The sequence below is a fragment of the Capra hircus genome, chromosome 26 (genome assembly GCF_001704415.2).
Source record: "Capra hircus breed San Clemente chromosome 26, ASM170441v1, whole genome shotgun sequence".
NCBI lineage: Eukaryota > Metazoa > Chordata > Mammalia > Artiodactyla > Bovidae > Capra > Capra hircus.
In genome coordinates this window covers 19,111,173-19,135,405 of record NC_030833.1, presented here as the reverse complement: position 1 = coordinate 19,135,405, position 24,233 = coordinate 19,111,173, and the positions used below count along the sequence as shown (strand labels likewise).

Here is a 24,233-nt window from a genome sequence, read left to right as displayed (position 1 = left end):
CCTTGATAGTTCTGCTTTGTGGACCCTGAATTTTACAATGTATTATGAACTTTGTAACCCGAAGGTTGATGTCATTCTCCCAAACTGGCGGTCAGAGAGCCAGGGTGCAATATATCGCTATGAGTGATGCTCATTAATATGAGTTAAGAGCATCAAGAGGGGGGAATGAAGGAGGAAACAGACAGAGCTGGACTCCCTCTTAGCCCAGGCTGTGAACTTTAGGCTACACACATGGTCACCCTCCCAGTGGACCCTGAACTTTGTGCCCAGTGTCTGTAGAAATGGCAGACCAACGGGAAACCAGACCCCCGGATAAAAGAGCCTCAGGACCTGGACTTGGACACTCTGTTGCCTAAAAGAATATGCTAATCATCTCTGTAACAGAACAAAGTGGTAAATTCCATTATGTTTATCGGGATATGACCACAGGCCTATTGATAAATATCTACTCTTTATCTAGTCTTGTGACACATGAATCATGGGTTAACTTTGATCGTATCTCTCTCTTACCTTGTCCAGACTAGTTTCAAAGAATTTGGGGAGGTGGGTTTGAGCAAGTACGCTTAGGGCATATAAGGTTTTCACAAAAACTGGTCGGGGTCCTTTGGCTAAGAGGAGACTCTGCCTTGGACGGCTGGTGTAATAAACTGCCTGCCACTACCTGCATTGCCCTTCTGAGTGAGTTTGTTTCCCAGAACGCGTGGCTACAGCAATACTTCCTCTGGCTCAGATACTTTCTAGCACTTTGTGTTCATTAATTTACTTTATCCTTGCAACAGAATATGAGGCAAATCTCTTATTATCCCTGTTTCAGATGGAAAATGAGGCAGGTGGTCCATGACACTGTCCATGACATTCTGAAAATGCTCTCTTCACCCTGGGCTAAAATTCAGCTGCTCTTTCTAAGCTCACTGATCCGCTCCTACCATTTAGAGGGGAAGCAATGTGCCACAGCCACTCAGTGAGTCACTGGCCTAGAAACCCAGAAGAGCAGAGTTTATGTTTCTCCCATGTATCCCCCACAGCACTCAGGCAGGGTCTTGCCTATAGGAGGCTATCAGCTGATGGATGGGAATGTTGATTCATGGCCGGACAGCCTTGTCCTGTTGCCGTGTGTCAGGGTGAGTGACTCCCTCACCAGGATCCATTTCCAAGTCATTGGCTTGGTCCCCTCTAATGGAAAAAGCAGATGCAGTGAGCTTAGAAAGACCAGCTGGATTTTAGCCCAGGGTGAAGAGAGCACCCTCAGAATGGGTCCCCCAAGTCATTTTCCACCTGTGAAATGGGGATGATAATAAATCTACCTTTTTTTTGAGATCTTCCTTATATTTTGTTGTGAGAACAAAGTAAGCACTAAATATAGTTTAGCTGTTATTATTGCTCCTCCTCTTCTTTACATCCATCACAACCCTCTTTGCCCAAAGTGAAGATTCACCTGCTGGTTTGTTTTCTCAGATATGCATCCTAAGGCCACCACTTAGATCAACAGCTCTATGGTGACTGTGACAGTTAATCCCATTTTCTGGGGAAAAGAATCAAGGGTTAGGGATAAGGAAGGGTTATTAGGATCTCCCTCTCCAACTCACTGTATGATCTAGTAATTAGATTCTCCTTGGGATAAAAAAAAAGTCTACGCTAAAATGTAAATACTCCGTTCATATTTGGGTATCCCTTCCAACTTGAGTGTAAAATATTTTACTCTGTTGACATGTATTTGAGATCAGGGAGGGTGAAAAGGATGGAAAATCTGATGATGGAAGAGGTGGATTTTAGAAGTGGAATTATTTTGTTTGAAGAGATTTGAAGAGGACCAGAATTTTCAAGAAAGATTAGAGTTAATCCAAGACACAGAACAACTCAAGAACACTATTTGTCTTTACATAGGTTTATGTGATATTCACATATGATATGTGAGTATGTCATATGCAAATGAGAGCTTGAATATCCAATCCATTTCATGGCCTGAGTTTCTCAAAACATCCTGAAAAACACAATTATTCCAAACATCACAAGTGACTCACCTGGAAGCACAGGGAGCTTCATAGGTTCCATAGATTTGATCCTAATACTTTGGATGATTAAGCAGAAATGATAACAGCTGAGGCAGAGAACTCTAGTAACCAGAACTCTTCCTGGGAGAAACCATAACCCGATTCAATATTGAGAAAGTCATGCAGTCTTGAGTTTTACAAATACTTCCTTGTTCCTGACATAAAGCTGATGGTCACATACTATGGGGAGGATGGGCCCAGGAGCACAGTCCAGAAGCAGCTATGACACAGTAGGAGTCAAAACCAAGCTCAGACAGTCTCCACCCAGAACAGAGAAACCAGACACTTGGCAACTGCGCTGCTAATTTAATCCTCTGCAGGCATCCCAGCAAGATAATTCAGATCTTGAAATTAGACCGGAGAAGAACTCCTCTTGGATGAAGGGGCAAAAGCATTGATAAGCTTCTTTATTCAGTTCAGTTCAGTTCAGTTCAGTCAGTCATTCATGTCTGACTCTTTGCAACCCTATGAACCCCAGCATCTCAGGCCTCCCTGTCCATCACCAACTCCCAGAGTCTACCCAAACCCATGTCCATTGAGTCGGTGATGCCATCCAACCATCTCATCCTCTGTCGTCCCCTTCCCCTCCTGTCCTCAATGTTTCCCAGCATCAAGGTCTTTTCAAATGAGTCAGCTCTTCACATGAGGTAGCTTCAACATCAGTCCTTCAAATGAATACCCAGGACTGACCTGCTTTAGGATGGACTGGTTGGATCTCCTTGCAGTGCAAGGGACTCTCAAGAGTCTTCTCCAACACCACAGTTCAAAAGCATCAATTCTTCGGCGCTCAGCTTTCTTTATAGTCCAACTCTCACATCCATACATGACCACTGGAAAAACTATAACCTTGACTAGATGGACCTTTGTGGACAAAGTAATGTCTCTGCTTTTGAATATGCTATCTAAGTTGGTCATAACTTTCCTTCCAAGGAGTAAGCGTCTTTTAATTTCATGGCTGCAATCACCATCTGCAGTGATTTTAGAGCCCCCCCCCAAATAAAGTCAGCCACTGTTTCCACTGTTTCCCCATCTATTTGCTGTGCGGTGATGGGACCAGATGCCATGATCTTCATTTTCTGAATGTTGAGCTTTAAGCCAATTTTTTCACTCTCCTCTTCTACTTTCATCAAGAGGCTCTTTAGTTCTTCACTTTCTGCCATAAGGGTGCTGCTAATCGAATGTGAGGTAAGATTGATTCTTTTACTTACCTTAAGACTTCCTTTTTTGCAACATTAGGTGACAATGCAGGTGTTTGGTGATTCCGTGCAAACACCAAAGAAGGGAATGTGCCTTAATTCACACATCTGAAAATAATGATGGAATAATAGCTTGTGATGATAGTATGTTTCCCGCCCTAGGGATGATGCTATGTGCTTTACACACTGTCAGCTAGTTTTAGCAAAGACCCTGTGAGATAAGAACTATGACTGCTCTAATTTTACAGATTAGGAAACTGATGCTCAAAATATAAAGTAACATGTTAAAGATCATACAACTTCTTAGTGGCAGAGCTGCGAGGTAAATCCAGGCAGTCTGCCTCCAGCAAATAAACCAGAGGGATGATTGAAGTCTCCCCAGTAATGGGGATTTACTAAAACCACAGGGCTTCCCTGGTGGCTCAGACAGTAAAGAATCTGCCTGCAGTGCAGGAGAACCAGGTTTGATCCCTGGATCGGGCAGATCCCCTGGAGAAAGGAATGGCTGCCCACTCCAGTATTCTTGCCTAGAGAATCCCATGGACAGAGGAGCCTGGAGGGCTACAGTCTGTGAGGTCACAAAGAGTCAGACACGACTGAGCAACTAACACAACACAACATAAAACCAGGGTGTCCAGAAGTGAACCCTATAAACCTGACTCCCTGCAAGGACTGGGTTCGAGGGAGATAGACACAAAGAATGAAGAGGCAGGATTAAGGCCAGGATTAAAGGCAAAGAACAGGCTAGGAGAGCTCCCAGGATTCAGGCGCTGAGTCAGGCGTAAGGGGACTGAGGTCTTTAGACCTCAGTTTGGGCTCTTGGGGTGGTGATCTTGGGCCAAGTTAAGGAAGCAGACTCCCACCATTGCCCTTTGGGGTGAGGGCCACTCCCACCCGAGATGGGAATGGGGAGTTGGCAGGGGAGAGGCTGAGGGCAGCAAAGCTTTGTCTCCTCCCTGGGGTGGGGCCCTCACCAGCCAGATTTCCTGCAGCACGGGCGGCTTCCTGATCCAGGCTTCTACTCGGTCACCAACATACCAGATGGCCACATGTTTGCCCTGGAGCTGAAGGAGCAGAATGTTCTTAACCCAGGATTAACCAGAAAATGCTACACTCAGAAAGAGCTAGGAAAGGGCGGGGGCGGTGGAGGGAGGAAAAGAAGACGGGAAAGAAATCTACCTAGGAAGCGATCGCTGAGCACCTCCCAGCCCAAACCCGCCTGGGGCGGTAGCACGGTGCTGGGTCCAGGATCCGAGCTCACTGCTCGACACAGGAGACCTCATTTAACAGGCAGCATGGCCCTGCAAGGCAGGTATGATTCATCCTTTTACAGACAAGATCATCGAGGTTAGGGAACTTGTTCAAGGTTACACAGCTGTACAACCAGAATTTGAACATCTGCATGTAATCACTCTGCCCTCAGAAGTACCTGGTAAAGCCCTACTGGGGCATAAAAGAGTTCTTGACCCCACTGGCTGTCCACAAAGGAGTTGACATCCCCCGAAATAGTCGCGTTAGACGTGATACTGTTGTTCCCTCTGGACACAGGCGTGGCCCTCTGGGGTGGCTGCAAAACAGGACACAACTCGGTTGTTCTCAGTAGGATGACCAAGTACTAACGAGACTGTGACTTTTATAGATGAGGACGATTAGTGCCAAGGTGAAAAGCAGTTAATAAATGAGAGTCAGGACTCCAACGCTGATCTCTCTGACCTGCAGTGCAAGTGCTGAACTGCTCCACACACCACTGCGGGGTCTGGGCCAATGTGGACAGTGTCGTGGTTAAGACTCTGGGCTCAGATAGTTCAGTCAGTTCAGTCGCTCTGTCATGTCTGACTCTTTGCGACCCCATGAATCGCAGCACGCCAGGCCTCCCTGTCTATCACCAACTCCCAGAGTTCACTCAGACTCACATCCATCGAGTCAGTGATGCCATCCAGCCATCTCATCCTCTGTCGTCCCCTTCTCCTCCTGCCTCCAATCCCTCCCAGCATCAGACTCTTTCCCAATGAGTCAACTCTTTGCATGAGGTGGCCAAAGTACTGGAGTTTCAGCTTTAGCATCATTCCTTCCAAAGAAATCCCAGGGCTGATCTCCTTCAGAATGGACTGGTTGGATCTCCTTGCAGTCCAAGGGACTCTCAAGAGTCTTCTCCAACACCACACTTCAAAAGCATCAAGTCTTTGGCGCTCAGCCTTCTTCACAGTCCAACTCTCGCATCCATACATGACCACTGGAAAAACCATAGCCTTGACTAGACGGACCTTTGTTGGCAATGTAATGTCTCTGCTTTTCAATATGCTATCTAGGTTGGTCAAACTTTTCTTCAAGGAGTAAGCGTCATTTAATTTCATGGCTGCAGTCACCATCTGCAGTGATTTTGGAGCTCAAAAAAATAAAGTCTGACCCTGTTTCCACTGTTTCCCCATCTATTTCCCATGAAGTGATGGGACTGGATGCCATGATCTTCATTTTCTGAATGTTGAGCTTTAAGCCAACTTTTCACTCTCCTCTTTCACTTTCATCAAGAGGCTTTTTAGTTCCTCTTCACTTTCTGCCATAAGGGTGGTGTCATGTGCATATCTGAGGTTATTGATATTTCTCCTGGCAATCTTGATTCCAGCTTGTGTTTCTTCCAGTCCAGCGTTTCTCATGGTGTACTCTGCATAGAGGTTAAATAAGCAGGGTGACAATATACAGCCTTGACGTACTCCTTTTCCTATTTGGAACCAGTCTGTTGTTCCATGTCCAGTTCTAACTGTTGCTTCCTGACCTCCATACAGATTTCTCAAGAGGCAGGTCAGGTGGTTTGGTATTCCCATCTCTTTCAGAATTTTCCACAGCTTATTGTGATCCACACAGACTCTGGGCTCAGGCTACCCCAATTCAAGTTCTGACTCTGGCACTTAACCTGATGCATGACCTGACACTGAAGTCATTTTCCTCAATGAGCATGTGAGGATGTGGCCTCTCTGCGTCCCGCCCCCAGGGCCTCCCCAACACCTAGAGAATGTATTTAAAAAAATTTTTTTAAGATTTATAATTTTTTTTTTAATTTGGCTGGGCCAGGTCTTAGTTGCCTCATGCAAGATCTTTCACTGTGACATGCAGGATCTGGTTCCCTGATGAGGGATCAAGCCCAGGTCCCCTATACTGAGAACACAAAGCCTTAATCACTGGACCACCAGGGAAGTCCCTAGAGAATATATCTTAAACACAGTAACCCTGCTTTTCAAGAAGAGTCTTCCTCAGGACCCTGATATAGAATGCACTAGACCAATGCAGAGCTGTTTTAGTTGCAGAAGAGGAGGGCTCACAATTCCTCCCCACCACACCTCTACCTCATTCTATCATCCACGCAAGGCCAGAGTAGTGAGCCCCAGGATCCGCAGGGACACTTGAAAAATAATTTACAAATGAACACCAGTCTCCTGATCAAGCCTCTTTGACTTGAAAGTGAAAGTGTTAGTCGCTCAGTCATGTCTGACTCTGCAACCCGTGGACTGTAGCCCGCCAGGCTCCTCTGTCCATGGGATTCTCCAGGCAAGAATACTGGAGTGGATAGCCATTATCTTCTCCACTCTTTGACTTAGTACCTGTCAAGTCACCTTTTATTGAAAGTCATAATTCATTTATTCAATAAATAGTATCATTAAGAATACCAATAAAAGGAAACTAATTTTGCAAACTATAATTTTGAAAATAAAGCCAATATAACAAGAATAAAATATACATAACAAGAGAAGAATGTTTGATTTTGACTCATCGTGCTTTCTTGTTTTTTACAGTTAAGCTAAATGTCTTCAGAACAAACCTGTTTCCCTTGGTCTAACTTGAGCAATTTTCTAACAAGTAACAACATGCTGGAACACTTTTGCTGTGAGATATTTGAGATTCGTATATTTGTTGAAGTGCATAGATTCTAATTCAATAGCTGATCTGCCTATCTTGTTATTCTCTGAATATCATCAGTAGCATGTATTCCTGAACAAGTACTACCTGAAATTCTAAAATTTTTAATCTTTGACATAACATTTATTTCAGCTGTGGGTTTTCAATCACTTTGAGAATCACTTGAAAGTAAACTCGAAACCCTCCCTTCACCTTCCCGCAGGAACAAAGAGCTCTTATCAAAGTGTAGAAACTTGGGTTCTGTCTTTCTACTCTAAAGAACATTTCTCATTAATCCCTCTGGGAAGGCAAAAAGTACTTCAGAATAATCAATATTCGCTGGCAAAAATTACCCTGTCTAATATCAACAACAAAAACAAAATTAAAAAAGAGAGAAGGAAAAAAGACACTTCAAAACTTCAAGCTTAAAGGATGCATAAAATACCGTTAATGCTGTATTTTCTGGAATTACATAAATGTTATATACATATCAAATAAGGTCATGCTTGTTAAGTGTGTGTCAAGCCTCGCAGCCCTGAGAAGCCCCCACCTCAGTATACCCTGGCATTACCTCTCCTGGTCACCACTAGCAAACCCACCCTCCCCAAATGACACCCCTTCTCTGAAGCCTTCACAGTGCTGCAACATTCAATCCCTGAGCCACATCCACAAAGACCTGTGGGGGTCTCTGCCCCACTTTGTAGACACCTCCCAGAGCACCTGCCTCCCTCTGAAGGCATCTATTCCCGGTGTACCCTCCACTCTGCTGGTCTGAGATAGATGGGCAACACATGTGTGTGTGGAGTAAATGAATTGTATTGTCTTAATTATCAGTAAGTTAAAGAAGTTAATGTGGTTTTGAAAATAACTAAATGCTCCCCAGGAGCCAGCTTTAATATTTGAGCTGGATATATGGATCTTCTACTACCCAGGTGGAACTAGTGGTAAAGAACCTGCCTGCCGATGCAGGAGACACAGGTTCAATCTCTGGTCAGGAAGATCCCCTGGAGGAAGACATGGCAACCCACTCCTGCATTCTTGCCTGGAGAATCCCATGGACAGGGGAGCCTGGCGGGCTACAGTCCATGGGACCGCAGAGTTGGACACAACTAAAGTGACTTGGCATGCATGTATACAGGTTCTTCTACGCACCACAAAACAGAGCTGAAGGGAACTTTAGACACCATCTGATCATATTTAAGTATTCAGAAACTGAGGCCCAGAAATGATATTCCCAGCAAGAAAGTGGTAGGTCTAGAACAAGAAATCAGGGCCCAAGACTCTCCATTAAGCATTCAATTTATAAGTGAGTCAGCCTGTGCCCTCATAGGCTTCTAGCTCAGGACCCTTCCATGAGGCACAAGCAGTGAGCAGGAAAGTGGATGTCTGGGCCAGGCGAGGCCTCACCTTGCTCTGGGGCAGAATGGTGATGTCATCATAATTGATTTGCCACCAAACCCACTCCGGTACTCTTGCCTGGAAAATGCCATGGACGGAGAAGCCTGGCAGGCTGCAGTCCATGGGGTCGTTAAGAGTCAGACACAACTGAGCATCTTCACTTTCGCTTTTCACTTTCATGCATTGGAGAAGGCAATGGCAACCCACTCCAGTGTTCTTGCCTAGAGAATCCCAGGGACGAGGGAGCCTGGTGGGCTGCCGTCCATGGGGTGGCACAGAGTTGGACATGACTGAAGCGACTTAGCAGCAGCAGCAGCATCTTTATTTTGCCTCTGTCGTTTTCCTCTCTTTATCCTTAAAATAAGACCTATGATGACAGCTCCCAGGATGGTAATCAGGAGGGTGACCCCATAGACGGCAGCCCACCAGGCTCCCCGTCCCTGGGATTCTCCAGGCAAGAACACTGGAGTGGGTTGCCATTACCTTCTCCAATGCATGAAAGTGAGAAGTGAAAGTGAAGTCACTCAGTCGTGTCCGACTCTTCGAGACCCCATGGACTGCACCCTACCAGCCTCCTCCATCCATGGGGTTTTCCAGGCAAGAGTACTGGAGTGGGGTGCCATCGCCTTCTCCGAAGATCACAGCGGTCACACCTAAAGGGCAGAGACATAGCATTGCTGAGGCCCGCCTAGGAGCGAAAGTGACCACACTGGGGCCCCAGCCCGGCCCTGCTAAACAGAAGGCTCAACAGCTGCCCAGGCGTGGGTCCAAATTAAAGCACACAGAGTCTACTCAGATGTGTCTTCTCGGGGAATCCTATTGGGCCCCAAGTGCATGGTCTTCCCATACCCATCTGATTCCCATGGCAACTGCACTCACCTCTTCCTTATATAGAAACTTCCCTTGTAGAGAAAACTTCTCATACCATCACCACCTTTCATTCAACATAAACTATGTGTTCTCTTTACACTTGTTCTCAGTTATGATCCACCTCGTTGCAGGCCTGGGCTCCTAACCACCAGGTAACACTCCCTTTTCCAGACTCCATCTCTGTAGAAATGGAATTCCCAAGACTCAACTCTCAGAGGCCAAGTTTTCTCAGGGCAGAGGTTCTCGATAGGGGAGGCTAGTGACGTTGCCTCCCCAGGTGATATTTGGCAATGTCTGGAGACATTTTGGGTTGTTACAGCCAGAGGGCACTTCTGGCATCTAGTGTGTGAAAGCCAGGGATGCTGGTAGGCCTCCTACAAGGCACAGGACAGCCCTTCACAGAAAAATATTATCCCATGCTAAACATCAGTGCTGTTGCCACTGCTGAGAAGCCCTGTTGTAATGAATCTTTTCTGCTCCCTTCACCAGGTGGCCACTCTGACCTGTAAAAGCCGCCTCAGTTTCACAGAGCTCATTGGAAAATCTACAGCCAGGTCTGTCCTCAAGAAGGGAGCCATGGAGCCGAGAAATAGTGGAGAAATTACGCATGGGTCTTAAAAAAAAAGAAGACAATTAAAGGTCAGTGCCAGCTTGATTTATTCTACTTGTCTCTACCTTAGGTATAGCAGGGACAGCTGAAACACACACGTCATTGCAAAAACAGGCCTTGGTCCCTTAACTCAAACATCTGTTGACCCATCTAGCTTCCCCCCCTCACCTAGACTCTTTAAACCTAGCCTTCAGGTAGTATAATTCATGAGAGAGCAATATTTTTTTTGCTGGGCAGAATAACTGACTCGATCTTTTGATTCAAACCATGTCACTCCTGACTTCAAAGATGATGTGTCAATTGTCCGATGTTGCTGGGGTTTTCTTCCATGTTTGATTCAGACAAATCTTGTTAGAAAGCAGCCTCACACTTCACAGACTGTAACATCCCCACTGCATGCAGAATGCCTGTTCCTGCAACTCTGAGAACCTAGTTGGCCACGGTCGCTTTATTTCTTCTGTGTGTGCTTAGTAACTCAGTCATGTCCAACTCTTTGTGACCCCATGGACTCTAGCCCTCCAGGCTCTCTGTCCTTGGGGATTCCCCAGGCAAGAATACTGGAGTAGGTTGCCATGCCCTCCTCAAGGGGATCTTCCCAACCCAGGGATTGAACCCAGGTTTCCCACATTGCAGGCAGACTTTTTACCATCTGAGCCACCAGGGAGCCCATGAATACTGAAGTGAGTAGACTATCCCTTCTCCAGGGTATCTTCCTGACCCAGGAATCAAACCAGCATCTCCTGCTTAGGCCAATCCATTTGGGAACAGTAAAATTCCATTATAAGATGCTTGCTCCTTGCAAAGAAAGCTAAGAAAAACCTAGTAAGCATATTAAAAAGCAGAGACATCACTTTGCTGACAAAGGTCCATATATTCAACTATATTCCTATAGTTTTCCAGTAGTCATGTATTGTGTAAGAGTTGGACCATAAAGAAGGCTGAACACCAAAGAATCAATGCTTTTGAACTGTGGTGCTGGAGAAGACTCTTAGTCCCTTGGACAGCAAGGAAATCAGATCAGTCAATTCTAAAGGAAATCAACCCTGAATATTCATTAGAAGACTGATGCTGAAGCTGAAGCTCCAATGCCTTGGCCACCTGATACAAAGAACAGACTTTTGGAAAAGACCCTGATGCTGGGAAAGATTGAGAACAGGAGGAGAAAGGGACGACAGAGGATGAGATGGTTGGATGGCATCACTGACTCAATGGACATGAATCTGAGCAAACTCCAGGAGATAGTAGAGGACAGGATAGTAGACCTGAGTCCATGGAGTCACAAATAGTCGGACACAACTTAGTGACTGAACAACAATAACAAAATTCCATAAGAGAAGGGGAGAGAGAAGTGTTAAATCAAATCTTGACTGCAGGTAGTGGCACTGGGGGGCAAGCAGAAACTGAATTACGTTTTAGATTCTCATTTAGTTGCTCATTGATTTGTAGCTGAGAAAACAGAAACAGAGACTATTTCCCCCAGGCATTTCCGGGTACTGGGAGCCCAGGGTGGCAGACAGGTCCTGGCATCCCCATGGCTTGTCTGGATGAGGCAGTTTCACTGACTGTGAACCTAATCCTATAAGGGATGCTGTGCTCCAATATCAATCAGGGCTAGGGCCTCTCCCTGAGACACCAGGCAGTGGGACCTGCCCAGAGCAGCATCAGAGGAGGCCTAGGCTGACGTGGAGGTACAGGTAGGGAGGCTATAAGTGGAATCTGAAGTGGCTAAGCCATACCCACAGTCAAGGGTAAGATCTCCTTGAAGGCCCAAAGTCAATCTTTATCAGTTCAGTCAGTTCAGTTCAGTCACTCAGTCGTGTCTGACTGTTTCCGACCCCATGAACCGCAGCACGCCAGGCCTCCATGTCAATCACCAGCTCCCGGAGTTTACCCAAACTCATGTCCATTGAGTCAGTGATGCCATCCAACCATCTCATCCTCTGTCGTCCCCTTCTCCTCCTGCCCTCAATCTTTCCCAGCATCAAGGTCTTTTCAAATGAATCAGCTCTTCACATCAGGTGGCCAAAGTATTGGAGTTTTAGGTTCAATATCAGTCCTTCCAATGAACACTCAGGACTGATCTCCTTTAGGATGGACTGGTTGGATCTCCTTGCAGTCCAAGGGACTCGCAAGAGTCTTCTCCAACATCACGCTTCAAAAGCATCAATTCTTCAGTGCTTAGCTTTCTTTATAGTCCAACTCTCACATCCATACATGACCACTGGAAAAACCATAGCCTTGACTAGATGGACCTTTGTTGGCAAAGTAATGTCTCTGCTTTTTAATTTGCTGTCTAGGTTGGTCATAACTTTCCTTCCAGGGAGTAAGCATCTTTTAATTTCATGGCTACAGTCACCATCTGCAGTGATTTTGGAGCTCAAAAAAATAAAGTCTGACCCTGTTTCCACTGTTTGCCCATCTATTTCCCATGAAGTGATGGGACCAGATGCCATGATCTTAGTTTTCTGAATGTTGAGTTTTAAGCCAACTTTTTCACTCTCCTCTTTCACTTTCATCAAGAGGCTCTTTAGTTCCTCTTCACTTTCTGCCATAAGGGTGGTGTCATCTGCATATCTGAGGTTATTGATATTTCTCCCGGAAACTTGATTCCAGCTTGTGCTTCTTACAGCCCAGCATTTCTCGTGATGTACTCTGCACAGTAGTTAAATAAGCAGGGGGACAATATACAGCCTTGACGTACTCCTTTTCCTCTTCGGAAACAGTCTGTTGTTCCATGTCCAGTTCTAACTGTTGCTTCCTGACCTGCACACAAATTTCTCAAGAGGCAGGTCAGGTGGTCTGGTATTCCCATCTCTTTCAGAATTTTCCACAGTTTCTTGTGATCCACACAGTCAAAGGCTTTGGCATAGTCAATAAAGCAGGAGTAGATGTTTATCTGGAACTCTCTTGCTTTTTCCATGATCCAGCGGAAGTTGGCAATTTGATCTCTGGTTCCTCTAAATCCTCTGGTTCCTTTTCTAAATCCAGCTTGAACATCTGGAAGCTCATGGTTCACATATTGCTGAAGCCTGGCTTGGAGAATTTTGAGCATTACTTTACTAGCGTGTGACATGAGTGCAATTGTGCAGTAGTTTGAACATTCTTTGGCATTGCTTTCTTTGGAATTGGAATGAAAATTGACCTTTTCCAGTCCTGGGGCCAATGCTGAGTTTTCCAAATTTGCTGGCATACTGAGTGCAGCACTTTCACAGCATCATCTTTCAGGATTTGAAATAGCTCAAATGGAATCCCATCACCTCCACTAGCTTTGTTTGTAGTGATGCTTCCTAAGGCCCACTTGACTTCACACTCCAGGATGTCTGGCTCTAGGTGAGTGATCACACAATCGTGATTATCTGGGTCATGAATATCTTTTTTGTACAGTTCTGTGTATTTTTGCCACCTGTTCTTAATATCTTCTGCTTCTGTTAGGTCCATACAATTTCTGTCTTTTATTGAGCCCATCTTTGCATGAAATGTTCCCTTGGCATCTCTAATTTTCTTGAAGAGATCTCTAGTCTTTCCCATCCTATTGTTTTCCTCTATATCTTTGCACTGACCACTGAGGAAGGCTTTATTATCTCTCCTTGCTATTCTTTGGAATTCTGCATTCAAATGGGTATATCTTTTCTTTTCTCCTTTGCTTTTCACTTCTCTTCTTTTCACATCTATTTGTAAGGCCTCCTCAGATAGTCATGTTGCTTTTTTGCATTTATTTTTCTTGGGGATGGTCTTGATCCCTGTCTCCTGTACAATGTCATGAACCTCCGTCCATAGTTCATCAGGCGATCTTGTCTATCAGATCTAATCCCTTAAATCTATTTCTCACTTCCACTGTATAATCATAAGGGATTTGATTTAGGTCATACCTGAAAGGTCTAATGGTTTTCCCTACTTTCTTCAATTTAAGTCTGAATTTGGCAATAAAGAGTTCATGATCTGAGCCAAAGTTGGCTCCTGGTCTTGTTTTTGCTGATTGTATAGAGCTTCTCCATGACTTATGAATTCAGAGAGCACCAACTTAATTATAGGAGCTAGATTCCCCAGCTGACTTCCCAACAGGAACCCCAACCCTCTGTCTCCTCCCAGGCCTCTTTCCATAGCATGAACTAAACTTGAGAAAGGTCCTGCCATACCTGATGACTTCCTGATTGCTGTCATATTGAAAAAAAGGCATAAAGAGGTAGTTGTCTGGGGATTTTGATAGGGCATAGACCAAGTAATCCATGTGCCTTTCTCCCTGGGAGTCCACAAACATGGGGCTGGTGATTCCTGGAAAGAAAAGCATTTACACACAGTAAGGGGGACAGAGGGGGGAACTTGGAGCTCAAAATGCCAGCCTGCTGACTCATATCAGAGGAATGCCCTCCCCACATTCTCCCTGCTGCCAGGCCCTGGGGCATGAGTTTGCAAGCTTCACTCTCAGCCCTCCTTTCTGGTTTTAGTTTGTGCTCAGACTTGGTGCTCCGGAGAAGGCAATGGCAACCCACTCCAGCACTCTTGCCTGGAAAATCCCATGGGCGGAGGAGCCTGGTAGGGTGCTGTCCATGGGGTCGGGAAGGGTCGGACATGACTGAGTGGCTTCACTTTCACTTTTCATGCATTGGAGGAGGAAATGGCAACCCACTCCAGTGCTCTTGCCTGGAGAATCCCAGGGACGGCAGAGCCTGGTGGGCTGCTGTCTATGGGGTCTCACAGAGGCAGACACGACTGAAGTGACTTAGCAGCAGCAGCAGCAGCAGCAGTAGGCTTGCTGCTCAGACCAGGCCCAGGTGCATTCCTTGCTGTTGCTCAGTACATGCCCAGCCCCACACACAAAGGCTACGTTAGCAATCCCGTAGGAGTAACTACAGCAGTTCTACACTCCAAACTAGGACCTGGAGTCTGACCTAGGACTTACTGAAGATGTGTTCGCACTCAGGACAAGACACAACATTAACATTCATCAGCTCCTGCAATGTACCCAGTGCTGCAGGTTCTAGTGATTTCACTTGACTAATCCTAGAGAAGAGAATGGCAACCCACTCCAGTATTCTTGCCTGGAGAATCCCATGGACAGAGGAGCCTGGCAAGCTACAGTCCATAGGGTCACAAAGAGTCAGACATGACTGAGCAACTAACACTTTCCCTTCACTTTCAGTCATGGTGGACCCCGCAGAGGAGGCACCACCATCTACTCCTAATAAGCAGGGGTTGAAGGCACAGACTCCCTGAAGTTTGCAGAGCCAGGAAGAAGCAGGCCTATTGGCCCCCAGGTGTGTGGCCTTCCACACCTCTCGCTGCTTTGCTGTGCCCACTTGCTGGTGTCCTCAATGTTCGGGCTTGAACACTGCTCCCTCCCAAGTTCTGCACAGGAGAAGGGCTGCAGCAAGGGCTATAACCAGGGTTGAACCAGGAAATAAATTGATCTGACAGAGAATTAAACTGAGATCAGGAAGACAGACTCTCCCACTTCCTCCTCCCTTTTTAAGCAAATGCTTCAGGGTCAGGAAGAAAAGAGGGGAAGCAGGGTTAATATTTCCACTTGGAAAAGATGTGGATGGGATCCTTGTGAACTGAATCTATGAATATCCCAAAGATCAGGGCTTGGCTGTCCTTTTGAAATGTCAGGTGAAGTATAAATCTTAATTTATTTAGGGAATGATAAGCCAAAGGAAAGATAAATAGCTGCCTTTAACAGGCACATGGATGCATGCGTGCTAAATCACTTCAGTGGTGTCTGACTCTTTGTGACTCTAAGGACTGTAGCCCACCGGGCTCCTCTGGCTGTGGATTCTCCAGGAAAGAATACTGAAGTGGATTGCCATGCCCTCCTCCGGGGGATCTTCCTGACCCAGTGCTCAAACCTGAGTCTCCTGAGGCTCCTGCAGTGCAGCAGATTCTTTTGCTGTTGAACAAGTGCATACTTCAGTGTGTCTGAAGAACTGTGGAAGGAGGTTCGTGCCCTTGTACAGGAGACAGGGATCAAGACCATCCCCAAGAAAAAGAAATGCAAAATGGCAAAATGGTTGTCTGAGGAGGCCTTACAAATAGCTGTGAAAAGAAGAGAAGCTAAAGGCAAAGGAGAAAAGGGAAGATATAAGCATCTGAATGCAGAATTCCAAAGAATAGCAAGGAGAGATAATAAAGCCTTCCTTAGCAATCATGCAAAGAAATAGAGGAAAATAATAGAATGGGAAATACTAGAGATCTCTTCAAGAAAATTAGAGATACCAAGGGAACACTTCATGCAAAGATGGGCTCAATAAAGGACAGAAATTGTATGGACCTAACAGAAGCATAAGATATTAAGAAGAGGTGGCAGGAATACACAGAAGAACTGTACAAAAAATATCTTCATTACCTAGATAATCACGATTGTGTGATCACTCACCTAGAGCCAGACATCCTGGAATGTGAAGTCAAGTGGGCCTTAGGAAGCATCACTATTAGCAAAGCTAGTGGAGGTGATGGAATTCCATTTGAGCTATTTCAAATCCTGAAAGATGATGCTGTGAAAGTGCTGCACCCAATATGCCAGCAAATTTGGAAAACTCAGCATTGGCCCCAAGACTGGAAAAGGTCAGCCAATTTTCATTCCAATCCCAAAGAAAGGCAGTGCCAAAGAATGTTCAAACTACTGCACAATTGCACTCATCTCACATGTTAGCAAAGTAATGCTCAACATTCTCCAAGCCAGACTTCAAGAGTACCTGAACCAGAAACTTCCAGATCTTCAAGCTGGATTTAAAAAAGGCAGAGGAATCAGAGATCGAATTGCCAACATCTGTTGGATCATCAAAAAAGCAAAAGAGTTCCAGAAAACATCTACTCCTGCTTTATTGACTATGCCAAAGCCTTTGACTGTGTGGATCACAAGAAACTGTGGAAAATTCTGAAAGAGATAGGAATACCAGACCACCTGACCTGCCTCTTGAGAAATTTGTGTGCAGGTCAAGAAGGAACTGTTAGAACTGGGCATGGAACAACAGATTGGTTCCAAATTGGGAAAGGAGTATGTCAAGGCTGTATATTATCACCCTGCTTATTTAACTTATATGCAGAGTACATCAGGTGAAATGCTGAGCTGGATAAAGTACAAGCTGAAATCAAGATTGCTGGGAGAAATATCAATGACCTCAGACATGCAGATGACACCACCCTTATGGCAGAAAGCAAAAAAAAAGTTGGCTTAAAACTCAACATTCAGCAAACTAAGATCATGGCATCTGGTCCCATCACTTCATGGCAAATAAGATGGGGAAACAAAGGAAACAGTAACAGACTTCATTATGGGGGGCTCCAAAATCACTGCAAATGGTGACTGCAGTCATGAAATTAAAAGACGCTTGCTCCTTGGAAGAAAAGCTATGACCGACCTAGACAGCAAATTAAAAAGCAGAGACATTACTTTGCCAACAAAGGTCTGTCTAGTCAAAGCTATGGTTTTTCCAGTAGTCATGTATGGATGTGAGATTTGGACTATGAAGAAAGCTGAGCACCGAAGAATTGATGCTTTTGAAGTGTGGTGTTGGAGAAGACTCTTGAGAATCCCTTGGACTTCAAGGAGATCCAACCAGTCCATCCTAAAGGAAATCAATCCTGAATATTCATTGGAAGAACTGATGCTGAAGCTGAAACTCCAATACTTTGGCCACCTGATGCAAAGAACTGACTCCTTGGAAAAGACCCTGATGCTGGGAAAGATTGAAGGTGGGAGGAGAAGGGGACGACAGAAGATGAGATGGTTGGATGGTGTCACCAACTCAATGGACATGAATTTGAGTAAGCTCCAGGAGTTGGTGATGGACAGGGAAGCCTGGTGTGCTGCAGTCCATGGGGTTGCAAAGAGTCGGACACGACTGAGCGACTGAACTGAACTGAAGATGACCTAGCCACCAACCAGGTAAATGCACATCAATATAAAGAATTCGGCTCAGTTGCTCAGTTGTGTCTGACTTTGAGACCCCATGGACTGCAGCACTCCAGGCTTCCCTGTCCATCACCAACTCCTGGAGCTTACTCAAACTCATGTCCATTGAGTTGGTGACACCATCCAACCATCTCATCTTCTGTCGTCCCCTTCTCCTCCCACCTTCAGTCTTTCCCAGCATCAGGGTCATTTCCAAGGAGTCAGTTCTTTGCATCAGGTGGCCAAAGTACTGGAGTTTCAGCTTCAGCATCAGTCCTTCCAATGAATATTCAGGACTGACTTCCTTTAGGATGAACTGGTTGGATCTCCTTGCAGTTCAAGGGACTCTTAAGAATCTTCTCCAACATCATAGTACAAAAGCATCAATTCTTCAGCGCTCAGCTTTCCTTATAGTCCAACTCTCACATCTATACATGACTCTGGAAAAACAAAGCTTTGACTAGACAGACCTTCGTTGGCAAAGTAATGTCTCTGCTTTTTAACTTGCTGTCTAGGTTGGTCATAACTTTTCTTCCAAGGAGCAAGTGTCTTTTAGTTTCATGGCTGCAGTCACCACCTGCAGTGATTTTGGAGCCCCCCAAAATAGTCTGTCATTGTTTCCATAAAGAATTCAAATACGACTAAAATGGATTTTCTTTTGGACCCTGGCAGGGTAGGCGCTGGCATCTCCCACTCATCTCAGGATCATGTATTTTAACACAGAAGACTTGCTATAAATCTCAAGGCTTGATCTGAGGACCTCTTACATCAGCCTCTTATTAAAAAGACAGATTCCAGGCCTCCACTCCAGACCCTATGAACCAGATGCCTTGAGTTTACTCTAGGAATCTGCATTCAACAGATGCTCATATACTCCTAAATACACTAGTGTGAAAAGCTCTAAGACAGTCTAAAATGAGAGAGATCAAGAATCGCCATTAACTATCCACTACTTAATTTCCTTCGGTAGCAAATTCCTAGCATGGGATTACTGAGCTTTAGCTCTGACCTGCTTCAGAGGGCATTTCAAAACCCCTGGGTTATGGAGGGTTGCTTTTCTCCAAACTAAATTCATCGTTGCTGCTTTTGCACTGAACTTGAGATTCTCTCTCTCCTCTGCTAGGACAACTTGGTGTCAACTTGCTACATCTTAAAGATTAAAGTCTAAATTCTTTAAAGTCTGAGTCTATGGACTCCCTTGCTCTAATCACAGGCAGAATTCCATGAATCTTTTTGGCTCAAATGCTTACCAGATGTAAGTAGGCTTGGGTAAGTCAGTTAAATCTGTGCCTGGGTTTTGCCAACTTCAGAAAGAGCTGAACAATATCCCTCTCAGAAGGATGTTATAAAAGTGTTGTGTGGTGACATAACTACTTGGCACAGCGTCCCACACGTAGTAGGAACTCTGTAAAGAAGCACTGGTAAAGGGCATGTCATTGCATAAGGCAGGGTCTCGAGACCAGGATTCTGGGAACAATATTATATGATATACTCTGTGTCCCCTCTCTCCCACTATCACATACAAACTTCTTAAAATGGGTATTCCCACTCTGGATAATTTGAGACTCTCTGGGATTATAGATTTCCTTTCCATAAGAAACCTTCAGGCAGATGACTGCATGTGTTCCTCTTTGGATCCTCAGATCCAGTACAGTGTTGTACCAGTAAGCATGCAAATTATTATTAATCATAATAAGTATTTTTGTGTTGAGCATGGTCAAAACTAGGAGAAAATGCCAATGATGTTCAGTGTTGGTGAGAATTTAAGAAACAGACATATACTCCTCATAGGAATGTTGATTGATAGCAGTTCTCATATACATCTTTGACTCAGAAATTCCAATTTGGGGGATTTATCCTACAGAAACAAGAGCATATGAGAGCATATGATAAGATATAACCACAACATTTTTTAAAAGATTTTAAGAATTATTTTTGATGTGGATCATTTTTAAAGTCTCTATTGAGTTTGTTACAAAATTGCTTTGTTTTATGTTTTGGTTTTTTGGCTGCGAGGCATGTGAGATCTTAGCTCCCAGATCAGGGATTGAACCCGCATCCCCTGCACTGGAAAGTGAAGTCTTAACCACTGGACCACCAGGGAAGTCCCCATAATGCTTTTTTTCTTTTTTTGACAGTCAAAAAATAGATACATCCTCCACGTTCAACAGTAGAGGCCTGGAAGAGTAACATGAAGTGAATCCAAATGACTGAGGAGAGAGCAGTCATTACAAATGATGTTTTAAATGTTCATTTATTGACTCAGAAAGATAGTCACAACTAAGAGAGGAAGCATACTTTAAAATAACATGAACAGTATTCCATCTTTTGTTGTCTTTTTTAAAAGCACATAAAGTTGCATAATAAAGATTATATGCATAAACCAATAAAAACTCCAGGTGATAGGAATTATGGGGTGTCTTTTCTTCTCTTTGCATAATTTTCATATTTTTTAATCTTCATGTCTTTGCAATAAGGAAGACAAGGGAAAGTTTTAATTAAAAACAAACCTACAGACTTGTATTTGCAGAGTGACATCACAGTGGATTAAACCGTCTGGGTTTCTGCATCAGCAGAACTTCACATTGATCTGGGCCTACATGTCTCTGCTCTTGGCTTATGCTGTGCTGAGCTCAGTCCCTTCTGTGTCTCCATTGCCCTCAGAGGGAGAGAGAGAGACAGAGACGTGAGGGTCCGGTAATGGTGAGCATCATCTGGAAACCGTTGTCATGGTAACAGCCCTCCCCTGTTTGTCCCAAGTGCTTGATTGGCAAGAGTGGCAAGGCCTGAGGTTAAAACCAGCCTAAGGAGATTTGTAGGAACTGTGGCTGCTGGAGAGGGCACGCTGTTGTCCACTTTGCTTCTTCAGCCCTGCCCCTTTCTAGGAGATTCTTAGGCTTGTAAGTTACCAGTGCTGTGGTGGTATATAGGGGATGTCACATTGTTTCATCCCATGATGCTTTGGAATAGACGTAATCTGTGCTTGGCTCCTGGAGGTGCAGAGCTTGGTTCCCTATATTAGCACTTTGATTCCCAGATACTTTATCTTATCTCTCTTTCCTGAAAAGATTGTTGAGGGAGGATTCTTTCTTCCCAGTATATAGTTTCCTCACTGCTGACCAGCTAGGCCATAAACCAGATATAGGGCCAGCTGTTCACATGCAAGATCAGATATGATTAGCTGTTTCCAGGGTGATGGGGCTGGCTTTTTTCTACCTGCCCTTCCTCCCCTCCCACTTGCCCCTCCCTCCCTTCAATCTATAAATCTGTAGCCTGATCCTGTTTAGAAAAAAAAAATGAAAGGCTGGGTTGTAACTTCTCCAAGAGGTGAGAAATAGAAAAAGGTGTCTGGCCCACTCAGAATACAATAGAGTGAGCCTGGAGTTTCCCACCTTGAGGGAAAGAGAAGGGAGAGGCAGGCATCCCTGGAGGCTTTCCAGAGTGAGTAAGACTGGATCTGAGCCTCCGTTTCTGTTTTCTTTTTCAATGTTTTATTTGTAGAGGCCTTATAGCACATTTTAAAGTTTTTTTCTTCTTTTTCTTTTAAGCTAAGCTAAGTCTTCAGGCTTTTCTCTAGTTGCGGCAAGCGGGGGTGGGGAAGGGGGAGGCCCACTGTCTAGTTGTGATGCATGGACTTCTCATTGCAGTATCTTCTCTTGTAAAGGCTTTAGAGCACAGGCTCAATAGTTGTGGTGCTCGGGCTTTGTTGAATGTGGGATCTTCCCAGATCAGGGATGGAACCCGCATCTCCTGCATTGGCAGGCAGAGACTCCTCACTTTACCAGCTTCTTGTCCTGAAAGTCCAGGAGTCTGATGGATTCGTAATTAACCCAGTACTCCATGCTAGTGGAGCAACAGTTCTTTGGGTCTTGCTTAGAGGTTCCTATCTTGAAGGTCTAGTCCACCAAGTGCCAATCATCCTACAAGTAAGTGTAAGTCAAAATTGTTCTCACCTGCTGGGGTGTGAGCTTCAAACTTTCCTATTATGTTCTCAGTGTATGTAAATAGTTGTGATGAAGTCAAGTAAAAAGAATCTCCAGGTAAGTAAATATTTAAAGAGCTGTAGGACAGTAGAGTGAAGGTTGACTTTGTATAAAGGGGAGATATGTTTCTTAGGTTGCAACAAAAGGCAGTTCCTGAATCCAAAGCCTCTCCTTTAGGTAATTGCGCACATACTACTCCCCAGAGGCCAAGGATGGGGCACTGGCCTTGGTTTTCTGATGAGAACATGCTGCTTGTTTCTGAAAAGGGTTGGGTTGTCCCAAGTGGCGCTAGTGGTAAAGAACCCGCCTGTCAATGCAGGGGACTTAAGAGGCACAGGTTCGATCCCTGGGTTGGGAAGTTCCCCCGGAGAAGGGCAACCCACTCCAGTATTCGTGCCTGGAGAACCCCATGGGCAGAGGAGCCTAGTGGGGTACAGTCCATAGCGGCACAAAGAGTTGGACACGACTAAAGCAACTTAGCAGGCACACATAGCTGATTCACGTTGGTGTACAGCAGATACTGACACTACTTTGTGATGTAATTATCCTCCAATTAAAAATTAATGTTAATTTTTTAAAAATGAATGTGTCCTTGCCTTAATTCATCTTTCTCTGGGGATTATACCCACCTTTGACCCATAAGAATGACATGCTCCACTATCTGAGCCAACTGGGGGCTTGGGTAGCACCTGGCTTTTCATCTGGGCACCAGCTCTCTGGTGCGCAGCCATCTAAACCCAGCAGGTTGTCCCTCTGGCTCCCCACCCTCTTCAGCTTCTGGTCTGGAGAGACCAGAACCCCTCCCACTTCCCGGCATTCCTGCTCTGCTTATGTTAAAACCTCCCAAACAGCTCCCTAGCCACACACTCAGTGTTGTCCTCCCACACTGTGATCCCAGGGAACCAAGGCTGCAAAGCAGAGGACGCTGTCCTTAAAAGTCTTGGCGAGGGGACAACTGTAAGATGCCCCACCCAGAGTACTGATACTCTTGTCTGAGATTTCTCCACACCCCCCTGTAAGAGGCAGTGTAACAGAAATGTTGAGAGCACAAGTTTTTGGAATAAGACTTAGGCTGGTTGCGATGTTTTGTACTATATGAACCTTCAGTTCAGTCACTCAGTCATGTCCAACTCTTTGTGACCCCATGAACCACAGCATGCCAGGCCTCCCTGTCCATCACCAACTCCTGGAGCTTACCCAAACTCATGTCCATTGAGTCAGTGATGCCATCCAACCATCTCATCCTCTGTCACCTCCTCCTCCTGCCCTCAATCTTTCCCAGCATTAGGGTCTTTTCAAATGAGTCAGCTCTTCACATTAGGTGGCCAAAGTATTGGAGTTTCAACTTCAATATCAGTCCTTCCAATGAACACCCAGGACTGATCTTTAGGATGGACTGGTTGGATTTCCTTGCAGTCCAAGGGACTCTCAAGAGTCTTCTCCAACACCACACTTCAAAAGCATCAATTTTTCAGCACTCAGCTTTCTTTATAGTCCAACTCTCACATCCGTACATGACCACTGGGAAAACCATAGCCTTGACTAGACAGACCTTTATGGACAAAGTAATGTCTCTGCTTTTTAATATGCTATCTAGGTTGGTCATAACTTTCCTTCCAAGGAGTAAGTGGTTTTAATTTCATGGCTGCAGTCACCATCTGCAGTGATTTTGGAGCCCCCCAAAATAAAGTCTGACACTGTTTCCCCATCTATTTCCCATGAAGTGATGGGACCAGATGCCATGATCTTAGTTTTCTGAATATTGAGCTTTAAGCCAACTTTCTCACTCTCCTCTTTCACTTTCATCAAGAGGCTCTTTAGTTCTTCTTCACTTTCTGACATAAGGGTGGTGTCATCTGCATATCTGAGATTACTGATATTTCTCCTGGCAATCTTGATTCCAGCTTGTGCTTCATCCAGCCCAGCATTTCTCATGAATATAAGTTAAATAAGCAGGGTGACAATATACAGCCTTGACATATTCCTTTTCCTATTTGGAACCAGTCTGTTGTTCCATGTCCAGTTCTAACTGTTGCTTCCTGACCTGCATATAGGTGAAGCAATAGATTTTTTTTAACTTTTTATTTTATATTAGAGCACAATTGGTTAACCATGTTGTAATAGTTTCAAATGTACAGCAAAGTGATTCAGTTGGACATATATAAGTATCTATTCTTTTTTCAAAGTTTTTTTCCCCATTTAGGTTGTATATAGTATTGAGTAGAGTTACCTGTGCTATGGACTTCCCTGGTGGCTCAGCTGGTAAAGAGTCTGCCTACAATGCTTGAGACCTGGGTTCGATCCCTGGGTTGGGAAGATCCCCTGGAGGAGGGAAAGGCTACC

General features: G+C 44.9%; 1 pseudogene; it reads right to left on the bottom strand.

The window, feature by feature from the left end:
* LOC102187292 overlaps positions 1–24,233 on the bottom strand; it is a 60,506-nt pseudogene that overhangs the window by 27,798 nt on the left and 8,475 nt on the right.